This window comes from Bombina bombina, chromosome 1 (genome assembly GCF_027579735.1).
Source record: "Bombina bombina isolate aBomBom1 chromosome 1, aBomBom1.pri, whole genome shotgun sequence".
NCBI classification, from domain to species: domain Eukaryota; kingdom Metazoa; phylum Chordata; class Amphibia; order Anura; family Bombinatoridae; genus Bombina; species Bombina bombina.
The window spans coordinates 1,579,120,538-1,579,136,370 of NC_069499.1; the positions used below are offsets into that span (position 1 = coordinate 1,579,120,538).

The following is a 15,833-nucleotide window of genomic DNA, read 5'->3' on the forward strand; positions in this document are numbered from 1 at the left end:
CAAATCCACTTACGTAAATTGCGCATCCTCTTTTTTCAATGGGACTTGCATAGCGCTGGTATTACGAGTCTGCCAAAAAGTGAGCAGTAGACCCTCTCCTGTCAAGACTGGTACCGCATTTTAAAGTCAGTAGTTAAGAGTTTTACATTACAAAGCCGTAGCATAAAACTCTTAACTAAAGTGCTAAAAAGTACACTAACACCCATAAACTACCTAATAACCCCTAAACCGAGGCCCTCCCGCATCGCAAACACTAAAAGAAAATTTTTAACCCCTAATCTGCTGAACCGGACATCGCTGCCACTATAATAAATATATTAACCCCTAAACCCCCGCACTCCCGCCTCGCAAACATTAGTTAAATATTATTAACCCCTAATCTGCCGTCCCTAACATCGCCGACACCTACCTACATTTATTAACCCCTAATCTGCCGCCCCCAATGTCGCCGCTACTATACTAAAGTTATTAACCCCTAAATCTAAATCTAACCCTACCCCCCCCCTAACTTAAATATAATTAAAAGAAATCTAAATAAAAATTACTATCATTAAAGGGACAGTCAAGTCCAAAAATGTTTTTCATGATTTACATAGAGCATGCAATTTTAAACAACTTCCCAATTTACTTTTATCACCGATTTTGCTTTGTTCTCTTGGTATTCTTAGTTGAAAGCTAAACCTAGGAGGTTCATATGCTAATTTCTTATACCTTGAAGACTGCCTCTAATCTGAATACATTTTGACCCCTAGAGGGCATTAGTTCACATGTTTCATATAGATAACATTGAGCTCATGCACGTAAAGTGACCTAGGAGTGAGCACTGATTGGCTAAACTGCATGTCTGTCAAAAGAACTGAAATAAAGGGGCAGTCATCAGAAGCTTAGATACAAGATAATTACAGAGGTAAAATGTGTATTATTATAAATGTGTTGGTTATGCAAAACTGGGGAATGGGTAATAAAGGGATTATCTTTCTTTTTAAACAACAAAAATTCTGGTGTTGACTGTCCCTTTAACTAAATTATTCCTATTTAAAACTAAATACTTACCTGTAAAATAAACCCTAAAATAGCTACAAAATAACTAATAGTTACATTGTAGCTATCTTAGGGCATATTTTTATTTTACAGGCAAGTTTGTATTTATTTTAACTAGGTAGAATAGTTACTAAATAGTTATTAACTATTTAATAAACTACCTAGCTAAAATAAAGACAAATTGACCTGTAAAATAAAACCTAACCTAAGCTACACTAACACCTAACACTACACTATAATTAAATTATTTCCCTAAATTAAATACAATTAAATACAATTAAATTAAATTATCTAAAGTACAACAATGAGCTGGCATTCTATTGGCTGTTCCAATCAGCCAATAGAATGCCAGCTCAATCCTATTGGCTGATTGGATCAGCCAATAGGATTGAACTTCAATCCTATTGGCTGATTGCATCAGCCAATAGGATTTTTTCTACCTTAATTCCGATTGGCTGATAGAATTCTATCAGCCAATCGGAATTGAAGGGACACCATCTTGGATGACGTTATTTAAAGGAACCTTCATTCAGTATTAGCCGTCGGATGAAGAGGATGCTCTGCGTCTGATGTCTTGAAGATTGACCTGCTCCGTGCCGGCTGGATGAAGATAGAAGATGCTGTCTGGATGAAGACTTCTGCCCGTCTGGAGGACCACTTCGCCTGACTTGGATGAAGACTTCTACCGGCTTCGTTGAGGACTTCGGCCCGGTTGGATGAAGACTTCTCCCGGTCAAGGTGATCTTCAAGGGGTTAGTGTTAGGTATTTTTAAGGGGGTATTGGGTGGGTTTTAGAGTAGGGTTGGTTGTGTGGGTGGTGGGTTTCAATGTTGGGGGGGGATTTGTAATTTTTTTTACAGCTAAAAGAACTGATTACTTTGGGGAAATGCCCCGCAAAAGGCCCTTTTAAGGGCTATTTGTAATTTAGTGTACAGTAGGGCTTTTTTTATTTTGGAGGGGCTTTTTTTATTTTGTTAGGGGGATTAGATTCGATGTAATTAGTTTAAAAATCTTGCAATTTGTTAATTATTTTCTGTAATTTAGTGGGGTTTTATTTTGTACTTTAGATAATTTAATTTAATTGTATTTAATTTAGGGAAATAATTTAATTATAGTATAGTGTTAGGTGTTAGTGTAACTTAGGTTAGGTTTTATTTTACAGGTCAATTTATCTTTATTTTAGCTAGGTAGTTTATTAAATAGTTAATAACTATTTAGTAACTATTGTACCTAGTTAAAATAAATACAAACTTGCCTGTAAAATAAAAATAAACCCTAAGCTAGCTACAATGTAACTATTAGTTATATTGTAGCGAGCTTAGGGTTTATTTTATAGGTAAGTATTTAGTTTTAAATAGGAATAATTTAGTTAATGATATGAATTTTATTTAGATTTATGTAAATTATATTTAAGTTAGGGGGGGTTAGGGTTAGTAAATTTAGAATATTGGCGGCGACGTTAGGCGCGGCAGATTAGGGGTTAATAAATATAATGTAGGTGTCTGCGATGTTGGGGGCAGGAGATTAGGGGTTAATAAGTATAATGTAGGTAGTGGCGATGTTGGGGGCAGCAGATTAGGAGTTCATAAGTATAATGTAGGTGGCGGCCATGTCAGCGGTGGCAGATTAGGGGTTAATAAGTGTAAGATTAGCGGTGTTTAGACTTAGGGTTCATGTTGTAGGTGTAGACATAAAAAAGTATTTCACCATAGGAATCAATGGGGCTGCGTTAGGAGCTAAACGCTGCTTTTTTGCAGGTGTTAGACTTTTTTTTCAGCTGGCTCTCCCCGTTGATTCCTATGGGGAAATCGTGCATGAGCACGCACAACCAGCTCACCGCTAACGTAAGCAGCGCTGGTATTGGAGTGAAATGTGGAGCACAATTTTGCTCAACGCTCACTTTTTGTCTGTCAACACCGGGTTTGTAAAAACCCGTAATACCAGTGCTGTCTGTAAGTGAGCGGTGAGCATAAACTGCTTGTTAGTACCGCATAGCCTCTAACACAAAACTCGTTATCTAGGTGACAGTTTCTAAGGTGAATGTACAATGCAGGCCACTCGGTGCTATATGAAATCAGAGTGTTGATACATTTTTTTCTTTTTGTTTTAAGAGAAAAAAAAGAATCAGGTTCAATCAAAATAATACTCTTTTCATCAATATGGTGGGTATTCCAATCAAAATAACGCTGCAGCTTATATTGGCGCCCCACCAACAACCTTCAGCAAGAATAACAATTGGCCAGATTATGAGTTTTGCGTTAGAGGCTATGCGGTGCTAACGAGCAGTTTGCTCTCACCGCTCACTTACCTGCAGTGCTGATATTACAGGTTTTTACAAACCCAGCATTAAAAGGCAAGAAGTGAGTATTGAGAAAAGTTGTGCTCCTTACCACACTCCAATACCAGCGCTGCTGAAGTCAGCGGTGAGCTGGTCATATGTGCTTGTGCATGATTTCCCCATAGACATCAATGCGGAGAGCCGGCTGAGAAAAAGTCTAACACCTGCCAAAAAGCAGTGTAAAACTCAGTAACGCAGCCCCATTAATTCCTATGGGGAAACACATTTTATGTTTACACCTAACACCCTAACATGAACCCCGAGTCTAAACAACCCTAATCTTACACTTATTAACCCCTAATCTGCCGCCCCCAACATCGCAGACACCTACATTATATTTTTTAACCCATAATCTACTGCTCCGGACATCGCCACCACCTACATTATATTTATTAACCCCTAATCTGCTGCCCCCAACATCACTGCCACCTACATTATATTTACTAACCCCTAATCTGCCTCCCCCAATGTCGCCGCAACCTACCTACATTTATTATACCCTAATCTGCCGCCCCCAACGTCGCCACCACTATAATAAACATATTAACCCCTAAACCACCGCACTCCCGCCTTGCAAACATTAGTTAAATATTATTAACCCCTAATCTGCCGTCCCTAACATCGCCGCCACCTACCTACATTTATTAACCCCTAATCTGCCGCCTCCAACGTCGCCGCCACTATACTAAATGTATTAACCCCTAAACCTAAGTCTAGCCCTAACCCTAACACCCCCTAACTTAAATATCATTTAAATAAATCTAGATAAATATTAATATTATTACCTAAATAATTCCTATTTAAAACTAAATACTTACCTATAAAATAAACCCTAAGCTAGCTACAATATAACTAATGGTTACATTGTAGCTAGCTTAGGGTTTATTTTTATTTTACAGGCAAGTTTGTATTTATTTTAACTAAGTAGAATAGTTACTGAATAGTTATTAACTATTTAATAACTACCTAGCTAAAATAAATAGAAAAGTACCTGTAAAATAAAACCTAACCTAAGTTACACTAACACCTAACACTACACTACAATAAAATAAATTTACTAAATTAAAAACAACTGATTGGAACAGCCAATAGAATGAGAGCTCAATCCTATTGGCTGATTGGATCAGCTAATAGGATTGAACTTCAATCCTATTGGCTGATTGCATCAGCCAATAGGATTTTTTCTACCTTAATTCCGATTGGCTGATAGAATTCTATCAGCCAATTGGTGTCAGGATACAGCTGATCGTCATACTGTCACTTTAACTTTTACATCATGTGACCAGCACTTCCTATTTAAGCTTACCTTGCACACCATACGTTGCTAGGTAATTTGAATTCACTGGAATCTTTATGCTAGCCACTATTAGAATTTCCTCAATTGGAACCTGAAGTCTTATTTATGTATTCTGGATTTTCGTCTTGTTACTGCTCAATATCAGACCTCAATCTTACCATCTGATTGGTAATTTATAAACTTGCATTTTCTCACCAGTTTTCCTTTCCTCACAGTACTGCACCGCAAACACGCTGGAGCGTGTTACGTCACTCTGCAGAGCGGCGCGCCGAAATTGAGTCTCAGTCACAGGATTCCCTGAAGTCTTGCAGTGTGTTAGCTCAAACAGCTCCGGAGATCACAACATATTTACGGTATTGTGCCCATTTAAGTTTCAATCTACTTCCATTCAGTTTGCTTGTGCTATACCTTACCAAAACTGTTGCTATACCACTGTTCTTGCCTGAGTCGATACAAACCACATTTTACACACTTAAAGTCCTGCTGCATTTATCTATTCTATGAGCTCTGGTATTTTACTTTTCACACATACCTCTCACATATTGCTTTTAGTTAGTTTAGTTACCTTCATTTAATCATCAGTGTATAGGTACTTTGCAGTACTGTTCCACTACCTTTGACCTATGCAGGTCACCCTCATGTCTATGAGCAAACCAGGGTTTATTCTTGAAATAATACCCGAAGTGGGGTGTGAGACTGAGTGGCTGATTAAACATATATACACATACAAGGGTGTTACACTGATTCCTCACAATTGGAATCTAAGGGACGCCATCTTGGATGACGTCATTTAAATGAACCGTCATTCAGTAAGAAGACTCTGGATGAAGAGGATGCTCCGTGTCGGATGCCTTGAAGATGGAGCCGCTCCGCCTTAGATGGATGAAGATAGAAGATGCCGTCTGGATGAAGACTTCTGCCAGTCTGGAGGACCACTTCGCCCGGCTTGGATGAAGACTTCTCCCAGCTTCGTTGAGGACTTCGGCCCGGTTGGATGAAGACTTCTGCCGCTTCCTTGAGGATGGATGTCCGGTCTTCAGAACAGTAAGTCGATCTTCAGGGGGTTAGTGTTAGTTTTATTTAAGGGTGTATTGGGTGGGTTTTATTTTTTAGATTAGGGTTTGGGCCGCAAAAGAGCTAACTGCCCTTTTAAGGGCAATGCCCATTCAAATGCCCTTTTCAGGGCAATGGGGAGCTTAGGTTTTTTTAGTTAGGGTTTTATTTGGGGGGTTGGTTGTGTGGGTGGTGCGTTTTACTGTTGGGTGGTATTTGTATTTTTTTTTTTACAGGTCAAAGAGCTGATTGCTTTCGGCCAATACCCCGCAAAAGGCCCTTTTAAGGGCTATTGATAGTTTTAGTTTTTTTATTCTTGGGGGGCTTTTTTTATTTTGATAGGGCTATTAGATTAGGTGTAATTAGTTTAAAGATCTGTAATTTGTTTATTATTTTCTGTAATTTAGTGTTTTTTTTGTGATTTAGCTAATTTAATTTAATTTATTTAATTGTTTTTAATTTAGTTAATTTATTTAATTGTAGGGTTAGGTTATGTGTTATTTTACAGGTCAATTTGTCTTTATTTTAGCTAGGTAGTTATTAAATAGTTAATAACTATTTAATAACTATTCTACCTAGTTAAAATAAATACAAACTTGCCTGTAAAATAAAAATAAACCCTAAGCTAGCTACAATGTAACTATTAGTTTTAAATAGGAATAATTTAGTTAATGATAGGAATTTTATTTATATTTATTTAAATTATATTTAAATTAGGGGGTGATAGGGTTAGAGTTAGACTTAGGTTTAGGGGTTCATAATAGTGGCGGCGACGTTGGGGTGGCAGATTAGGGGTTTATAAGTGTAGGTAGGTTGCGGCGACATTGGGGGCGGCAGATTTGGGGTTAATAAAAATAATGTAGGTGGCGGCAGTGTTGGGGGCAGCAGATTAGGGGTTAATAAGTATAATGTAGGTGGCGGCGATGTCCGGAGCGGCAGATTAGGGGTTAATAAGTATAATGTAGGTGTCGGCGATGTTAGGGAAGGCAGATTAGGGGTTAATAATTGAAGTTAGGTATCGGCGATGTTAGGGAGGGCAGATTAGGGCTGATAGGGTTAGTGAGGCGGATAAGGGGTTAATAACTTTATTATAGTAGCGCTCAGGTCCGCTCGGCAGATTAGGGGTTAATAAGTGTAGGCAGGTGGAGGCGACGTTGAGGGGGGCAGATTAGGGGTTAATAAATATAATATAGGGGTCGGCGGTGTTAGGGGCAGCAGATTAGGGGTACATAAGGATAACGTAGGTGGCGGCGCTTTGCGGTCGACAGATTAGGGGTTAATTATTGTAAGTAGCTGGCGGCGACGTTGAGGGGGCAGGTTAGGGGTTAATAAATATAATACAGGGGTCGGCGGTGTTAGGGGCAGCAGATTAGGGGTACATAAGTATAACGTAGGTGGCGGTCGGCAGATTAGGGGTTAAAAAAATGTAATCGAGTTGCGGCGATGTGGGGGGGACCTCAGTTTAGGGGTACATAGGTAGTTTATGGGTGTTAGTGTACTTTAGGGTACAGTAGTTAAGAGCTTTATGAACCGGCGTTAGCCCAGAAAGCTCTTAACTCCTGCTTTTTTTCGGCGGCTGGAGTTTTGTCGTTAGAGCTCTAACGCTCACTTCAGAAACGACTCTAAAGAAAGATCCCATTGAAAAGATAGGATACGCAATTGACGTAAGGGGATCTGCGGTATGGAAAAGTCGCGGCTGAAAAGTGAGCGTTAGACCCTTTAATCACTGACTCCAAATACCGGCGGCAGCCTAAAACCAGCGTTAGGAGCCTCTAACGCTGGTTTTCACGGCTAACGCCAAACTCCAAATCTAGGCCCTAGTGTTTGCGAGGCGGGAGTGCGGCGGTTTAGGGGTTAATATGTTTATTATAGTTGCGGTGATGTCCGGAGCGGCAGATTAGGGGTTAAAAATTTTATTTTAGTGTTTGCGATGAGGGAGGGCCACGGTTTAGGGGTTAATAGCAAATTTATGGGTGTTAGTGTACTTTTTAGCACTTTAGTTATGAGTTTTATGCTACGGCGTTGTACCATAAAACTCTTAACTACTGACTTTAGAATGTGTTAGAAATATTGGAGGTAGAGGGTGTACTGCTCACTTTTTGGCCTCCCAGGACAGACTCGTAATACCGGCGCTATGGAAGTCCCATAGAAAAAAGGGTTTACAAAGTTTACATAAGTCGATTTGCGGTAAGGCCAAAGACCTGCAAAACTCGTAATAGCAGCGGTAGGGAAAAAGCAGCGTTAGGACCTGTTAACGCTGCTTTTTCAGCCTAACGCAAGACTCGTAATCTAGTCTAATAAAAATAAGAAAATTCTAAACAAAATAATCTAAACATTAGCCTCAATGAGGTTGTAAGAAGGACAAACCATCAAAAAACTAAAAGTTCTAAAACATTTATAGAAAAAAAAAAAAAAAAAGGCAAACAAATCAAACAGGGAGCCTCTCTCCATCCCTCTCCCCCGCCCTCAGACATAGGCCCACTCCAGAGGTAAATCGCCCTCCTGATTTAGAAGGGCGAATAGATTTGATTTCCTTAAAGGGATAGTAAACCCAATTTTTTTCTTTCATGATTCAGATAGAGCATGAAATTTTAAGCAACTTTCTAATTTACTCCTATTATCAAATTTTCTTCATATTCTTGGTATCTTTATTTGAAAAAGTACGAATTTTAGCTAAGGAGCCGACCCCTTTTGGGTTTCAGCACCCTGGCTAGCGCTTGTGATTGGTGGCTACATTTAGCAAAGCAATAAGCAAGTGCAACACAGGTTCTGAACCTAAATGGGCCAACTTTTAAGCTTACATTCCTGCTTTTTGAATAAAGATACCAAGAGAACAAAGAAAAATTGATAATAGGAGTAAATTAGAAAGTTGCTTAAAATTGCTGTTCTATCTGAATCATGAAAGAAAAAAAATTGGGTTTAGTGTCCCATTAAGGCAGTAATCAGTTGTAACTGCGCTTCCATCGGGTAGGTAATATAATTACTTTTCCACTTATACAGATAGTCTTTCAGAGCAGTTAGAGAGAGAAAGTTGTTCTAGAATTATTAGATGTGAAATTGCTTTCTTAAATGTTACAAAAGAAGGAACAATCTTACCCTTCCAGTTAGATAAGATTATATTACGTCCTGCTGGAATAAAAGGATTAATAGTTCTAGTATTCTTGTATCTATCTGAGTTACATAAGAACACTCCAGTTTAATTTCTAGTGCTGTCTTCAACCAAAAATAATTTTGCCCCAAAATTGCTTAATTCTCGGGCATAACCAAATACAATGGACCAGGTCTGCCTGTATATTGCTACTATTAGGACATTTACTGGAATTATTTGCAAACCATTTACTTAACTGAAAGGGGGTCACATATATCCTATTTACAAGTCTACTGTGAGATTCTCTCCAGGGGGCAAATAAAGAGGCCCTTCTTGCCAGTTCAAAACTTTCCTGTATAGTTTCCAACCAGGTCAGTGGGAAGTCTTTTTCCCAATGGGAGAGAATTCAATTAAAATATTTTTGGTCCACACCATTCAACAGAACGTTATAAAGAAAAGAGATAGAATATTTCCCTTGCTTGTAGAGATTTATAGCAGGTTCCAAATTTCCTAGTCCCCAGTTAAGATTATGTTTTCTCATTAAATTAGTGAGGTAATGTCTCAATTGTAGATATGCAAAGAAGCCGTGTTTATGAAGGAAGAAGTCCAGACAAAGTATCCGGAAGGATTTTATATATTATATATAATATAATCTAGGCTTTTATCCATGACTTGAAATACATATTTAAGACCTAAGTCGACCCACTGTTTGAAAACAGTGGAGGTAAGTCCTGGTGTGAATACTGGGTTACCTAATATAGGCAAGAATCTAGATAATTGATAGTTAACTTGCAGCTCCCTATAATAGTAGTGCTATGCCAAAATGGGGTACCTGAATACGGATAGACTCCTAATTTGATAAGATATGTTATTTCTGGGACAGTGGATTGTTGCATGCAGAGAATAGGGTGCCACCATAATAGATTCTATTTTTAAACTAGAAACATATTCTTTCTCTGTTATCCAGTCCACCAAAAACTTAACCAAAGCAGCAAAATTATAATATCTAAGATTAGGAAATACTAGACCACCTGCATTGGGATGTGGGGTTAATTTATCAATAGAAAGGTGTGTCCCCTTTTGTTGCTATAGAAATTTAGCAGATACTCGATTGAAAAAGACTAGATCTTTACCATAGATCATGAGTTGGAGGTTCTGTAAGTTATATAAAATTTTGGGGGAAAATATAGTTTTAATTAAAGCTATCCTAGCTGATAAAGAAATTGGGAGTGACATCCATTTTTTAAGGTTTTTATTGTAATTAGAGAAAAAAGGGACAAAGTTTAGCTCATACAGAGAATGGTCCAAAAAAGAGAAAATATCTAGTGAGCAGCAGTTGTGTGGACAAAAATACAGACTTGGCAGACTGGTTTGAGATGATAGAAAGACAACAGTAACTCAAATAACCACTTTTTTCAACAAAGGTATGCAGAATACCATCTCTGAACGCACAACACGTGGAACCTTGAAGCAGATGGGCTACAGCAACAGAAGACCACACCGGGTGCCACTCCTGTCAATTAAGAACAGAAAACTGAGGCTACAATTCGCAGAGGATCACCAAAATTGGACAATAGAGGATTGGAAAAACGTTGCCTGGTCTGATGAGTCTCGATTTCAGCTGCGACATTCAGATGGTAGGGTCAGAATTTGGTGGTGTAATAATGTGGGGGATATTTTCTTTCCACACTTTGGGCCCCTTAGTACCTATTGAGCATTGTTTAAACGCCACAACCTGCCTGAGTATTGTTGCTGACCATGTCCATCCCTTTATGAATACAGTGTACTCATCTTCTGATGGCTACTTCCAGCAGGATAATGCACCATGTCACAAAGCTCAACTCATCTCAAACTGATTTCGTGAACATGACAATGAGTTCGCTGTACTCCAATGGCCTCCACAGTCACCAGATCTTAATACAATAGAGCACATTTGGGATGTGGTGAAACGGGAGATTTGCATCATGGATGTGCAGCCGACAAATCTGCAGCAACTGCGTGACGCTATCATGTGAATATGGACCAAAATGTCTGATGAATGTTTCCAACACCTTGTTGAATCTATGCCACGAAGAATTTAGGCGGTTCTGAAGGCAAAAGGGGGTCCAGCCCAGTACTAGCAAGGTGAACCTAATAAAGTGGCCAGTGAGTGTATGAATGTATATCCATATATACACATATAAGCATAAATACACATGCATACAACTATATACAGGTACATATGTATATATGCATACTAATGCATATTTAGACAAGCATATGTATGTATAAATACATTATAGCCCATTCCATTCAAATATCTTGTCATATACCGTATACCTTTTAACCCTTATAACTTTATTTATTAATATTTATATGAATTATTTTTTATTAGACAGTGTATATAAAAGTGAAACCATTTATTTAAATGTATTTATATTGTGTTTGGTGAAACGTTTTATTTAGCTCTAATCCTTTATGCGAGGACCTGAGTCGCGCTAACCTGACAAGCGCAAATTTAGTTTGGGATTGTGCAGTCATGTTTACTTTCAACTTGTAATATGCGTGCAAGTTAATGTGGGCGTGGCATTTCAATATCGCTCACCACTTGTAATACAGCCGTTAATATGGTCTTTGTTTGAAATTAGGAAATTATACCCACAAAGAACCTTGTAAATACAAATGTTATCCGCCAGCAAACTTATATAGAGACAAATAATAATGCTAAAACTTATTCATATACATATAAAGGCAATTCTAGAATAAGGAAAATGATGAGTGTGTCTGACCTGTAGCCGCGATTTCTGGATAAAATGACATTACACAGCGCTGCCTGTCTGTGCCTGACTGTGCAGGTTAATGAGATATGAATTCATTGTTAAGCCAGCATAAAAAATACTCTTTTCTATCCGCATTTTAATCCGTGAATGTGCCGTTAACAGACTGGCAGATTACAACTCTATTTTAATAAGATTTTAATGAATCATTTAATGATCTTCTTTATTAAAGTGCAAAGAGATATATACACATTTTAATGCTTATTAAAGTCAGTTTATTTTATCTGCATATTATATATCAGCAAATGCAAATGATCTGCATGCAAAGTAAATGCTGTGAAAAGATTTAAAACTATAATTTATTAGCAATATTTGTCGGGTTTTGGAAATCAAGAGCAGTCCATGTGCATATGGGACAAAATCAGGGAAATGGATTGGTCCCTCTCTTGAGAGAGGCAACTGATCCTCTTTAAAGTGAAGGTCAATTTTGATGAATTAGTGCCTGGTTTTTAATAATCCTATTAAAAACAAGGGTACTTTAATTAATCAAAATTTCACTTCTTTTCTTCAAAAACTTTCCATTTAATCTAGGCAGCCACTCCAGCAATTCCCCCAGCCGTCAAAAGCCTCTGCAGACGTCAGAAATGACGAACCCGGCTTCCTCCAATTACGACTTTCCCCCCAGGGGAATCTTGGCCTGATGCAACGCCATGATTGGAGGGAGCCGAATTCGTCATTTTGGACCCGCAAAGACGGCTTGCGACGGGCGGTGGAAGTGCTGGAGCGGCTGCCAGGATTAAAAGGTAAGTTTTTGAAGAAAAGAAGTGAAATGTCAATTTTGATGAATTAAAGTGCCCTTGTTTTTAATAGGATGATTAAAAACCGGACACTAATTCATCAAAATTGACCTTCACTTTTAAACAAGCTGTGTCTTTTCAGCTGATAGCAGCTAGATTTACAAAGATACACTGCATGAGTACACGTGTATGTGCTACAATACTTCTCCATACTGATGAGGCCATACAGGTATTGGCAGGCTTATTCACAATGCAACAAACTAACACAGACGTTTGACTCTCACAATACGTTGATAGAACACTAATCACAAGCCTCTGCTACAGACACGTGTGATTGTTGCTAGCGCTCTGATGAAGAGACAGTGTTATAAAACATGTATATACATCTACAGTGCTTGCTGCTGACTTTTGCTTAAAATAAATCTCTCCCGCAAGCAGACGGAGAACTTTTGTAGCGTGATCAGGGTTATTTTGCCTGAACTATGCCCAGGAATTGTAATTCTATACAATACGTCTGACCAAGCTTTGAAACATTGCAAACCTGTATTGTTTCTTGCAACAATCTACATGACTGAGGAAGTGTTATGTACAGTATATGACAACATAAATGTATCAGTTCTGATTTTATATAGGGGATACCTGTATTAAATGCAGATTTGATTTGCTTTAAATGGACAGTCAACACCAGAATTTTTGTTGTTTTAAAAGATAGATAATCCCTTAATTATCAATTCCCCAGTTTTGCATAACCTACACAGTTATAATTATACACGTTTTACCTTTGTAATTACCTTGTATCTAAGCCTCAGCAGACCGCCCCCTTATTTCAGTTATTTTGACAGACTTGCATTTTAGCCAATCAGAGCTGTCTCCATGGTAAATTCACGTGCATGAGTTCAATGTTATCTATATGAAACACGTGAACTAATGCCCTCTAGTGGTGAAAAACGATCAAAATGCATTTAGATTAGAGGCGGCCTTCAAGGGCTAAGAAATTAGCATATGAACCTCCTAGGTTTAGCTTTCAACTAAGAATACCAAAAGAACAAAGCAAAATTGGTGATAAAAGTAAATTGGAAAGTTGTTTAAAATTACATGCCCTATTTGAAACATGAAAGGTTTTTTTGGACTTGACTGTCCCTTTAATAATACAAATGAAATGTTTTCTATGTGAAGTACATAAGAATATAAAATATGCGTAACAAGCCTGTTAGCTCACATGAAGAATTAGTCACCTTAAAGCTCGTCCTTGAAATATTAAATATAAAAAATAGAAAATAATCAACAAATGCAAGATAACAAGATAATGCAATCTGAACTTCAAATGAGTAGTAGATTTTTTTCTGACAATTTTAAAAGTTATGTCTATTTCTACTCCTCCGTACCATGTGACAGATCACCCAATCACAAATGCCTACATGTACCATGTGACAGTCATCAGCCAATCACAATTGCATATATGTTTATTTTTTGAATTCTTGCAAATGCTCAGTAGGAGCTGGTGACTCAAAAAGTTTAAATATAAAAAATTAAATTTTGACTTGAGTGTCCCTTTAAGCATCAACCGTCTTCAGAAGGGACATTTTACAATTGTTATGACAACTTTTCCTTGTTTGTGTTTTTCTTTGTGATTTTTTTTTTTCAAAAGCTTTATTGAACATCAAAAATAAAAGTTATACATCAAAGTCATTATATCAAAGTATAACAGCAATTTGCAATATAAAGCAGTATTCTTACACAAGACTGTACAAAATTATAAGAGATCGTTTTATCCGTAACTCACGGTGTATCTGAATTACCTCTGACTAAATTCCAGTTTCTCGCCCTGGCCTCGGGCCTGTCACCTACCTCTTGCCTTCCCATTGTGTGGAGGGAGGGGGGGGGGTTGAGCTAAGTGTACGCGTATTAGCAGGGGGTATAATGAGGGGAGGGGAAACAGACTATCCCGTTGCTGGGGTGCATAATATAAACTACTGTCGCTTACTCCAAAGCTGCAACATTACTTCATGAATTTCTACCGTGTCATTTTTAATATAGTGATATCTTTCCAGTTGGAGCAGTGTGTCAACTTGTCATATCCATTCCTGTCGAGTGGAAATTCTATCTGTTTTACATTGTCGGGGGATTATTATTTTTGCGCTGCTCAGCAGCGTTAGCAACAGTTTTCTCTTCGCTACACATTTAATCTGGGGTATGCTTGCAAAGAGTAGACTTGCTTTGGGGTCTTTAGGGATTATTATCTCTAGTGTATTACTGGTCAGTGTGATTATGTCCGACCAGAACTGCTGTATTTTAGGGCAGTCCCACCATATGTGCTTGATAGTGCCTTCTGCCCCGCAGCCCCTCCAGCATCTGTCAGATGCATTCGGATATACTCTCTTTAACCTATTCGGGGTTAGGTACCACCTGGTGAGAAACTTAAAATTGGTTTCTTGTACCTGTGCGGAGATAGAGGCGGTTTTGTTGTTGTGGAATGATTTCTTCCATTCTTTTATAGTTATGTCCTCCCCCAGATCCCTTCCCCAGGCTTTTGTATATGTGGGTAGGTATTCTTTGTCGAACTGTTGAAGTTTCCTATATAGGATGGATATTAAGTGTGAGCGTGTGTGCCCTGCATAGCAAATTTGCTCAAAGTCCGTTAATTTCCTTAGGAATGAATTCTTATTTTTGTGGGTAGTTACAAAATGGGATATCTGGGCATATGCTAACCAATTCAAATGCGTCTCAGTTTCTTTTATGTCTTCCCAAGTTTTAAGTTTGTTATTCTGCATCAAGTTTGCGATTGTGTTCTGTGCTATCTGCAGACCCTGAGGTGTGTATTTCCTTGTTATTCCTAGTGCGAGAGCTGGGTTACCCATGTATGGTGTCATGGGGGATATCTGGGAGGAAATGTGCATTGAGGTGTGTATTATTTTGTCCCATGTTCTAAATAACTCTTTGTAAAGAGGGTATCTGTCCACAGTCAATGGTCGGTCTTTCCTCACTGTCCATGCGATGTGCCCTGGGTTATTAGTATGGAGGATTGCCCGGTCTATCTGAATCCAGTGTTTTGTGCTGTCATTTGTACACCATTCCACAAGTCTTTGTAATAGTAAGGCATGTCTGTATGTTCGCAAGTCCGGTACTCCAAGTCCTCCTTCCTCTTTTGACAGGTACATCGTTCGTTTATTAATCCTTGGTTTTATACCGCCCCATATATATGTCTCTAATGTATTCTGTAATTTGTTAATAAAGTCTGTTGGTAGCGTAATGGGTAAAGTCTGCATAATGTATAGTATTCTGGGGAGGATGTTCATTTTGATGACAATCACTCTACCTAACCATGACAATTTCTTGTTCTTCCAGTTAGATAAATCTCCGATTATCGTCTTCTCTAAGTGTTTGTAATTTGCTTCAAAAATAGTGTCTATCTGTGTCGATATCTGAACTCCCAGGTACTTCATCATTACAGGCTGCCGGCGTA

At 38.3% G+C, this 15,833-nt stretch overlaps 1 pseudogene; it reads right to left on the bottom strand.

Annotated features, from left to right (window-relative positions):
* The window catches only part of LOC128635734 (uncharacterized), a 28,367-nt pseudogene extending 12,839 nt beyond the window's left edge, over positions 1–15,528 (bottom strand).
* Between the last annotated feature and the right edge of the window lie 305 nt (positions 15,529–15,833).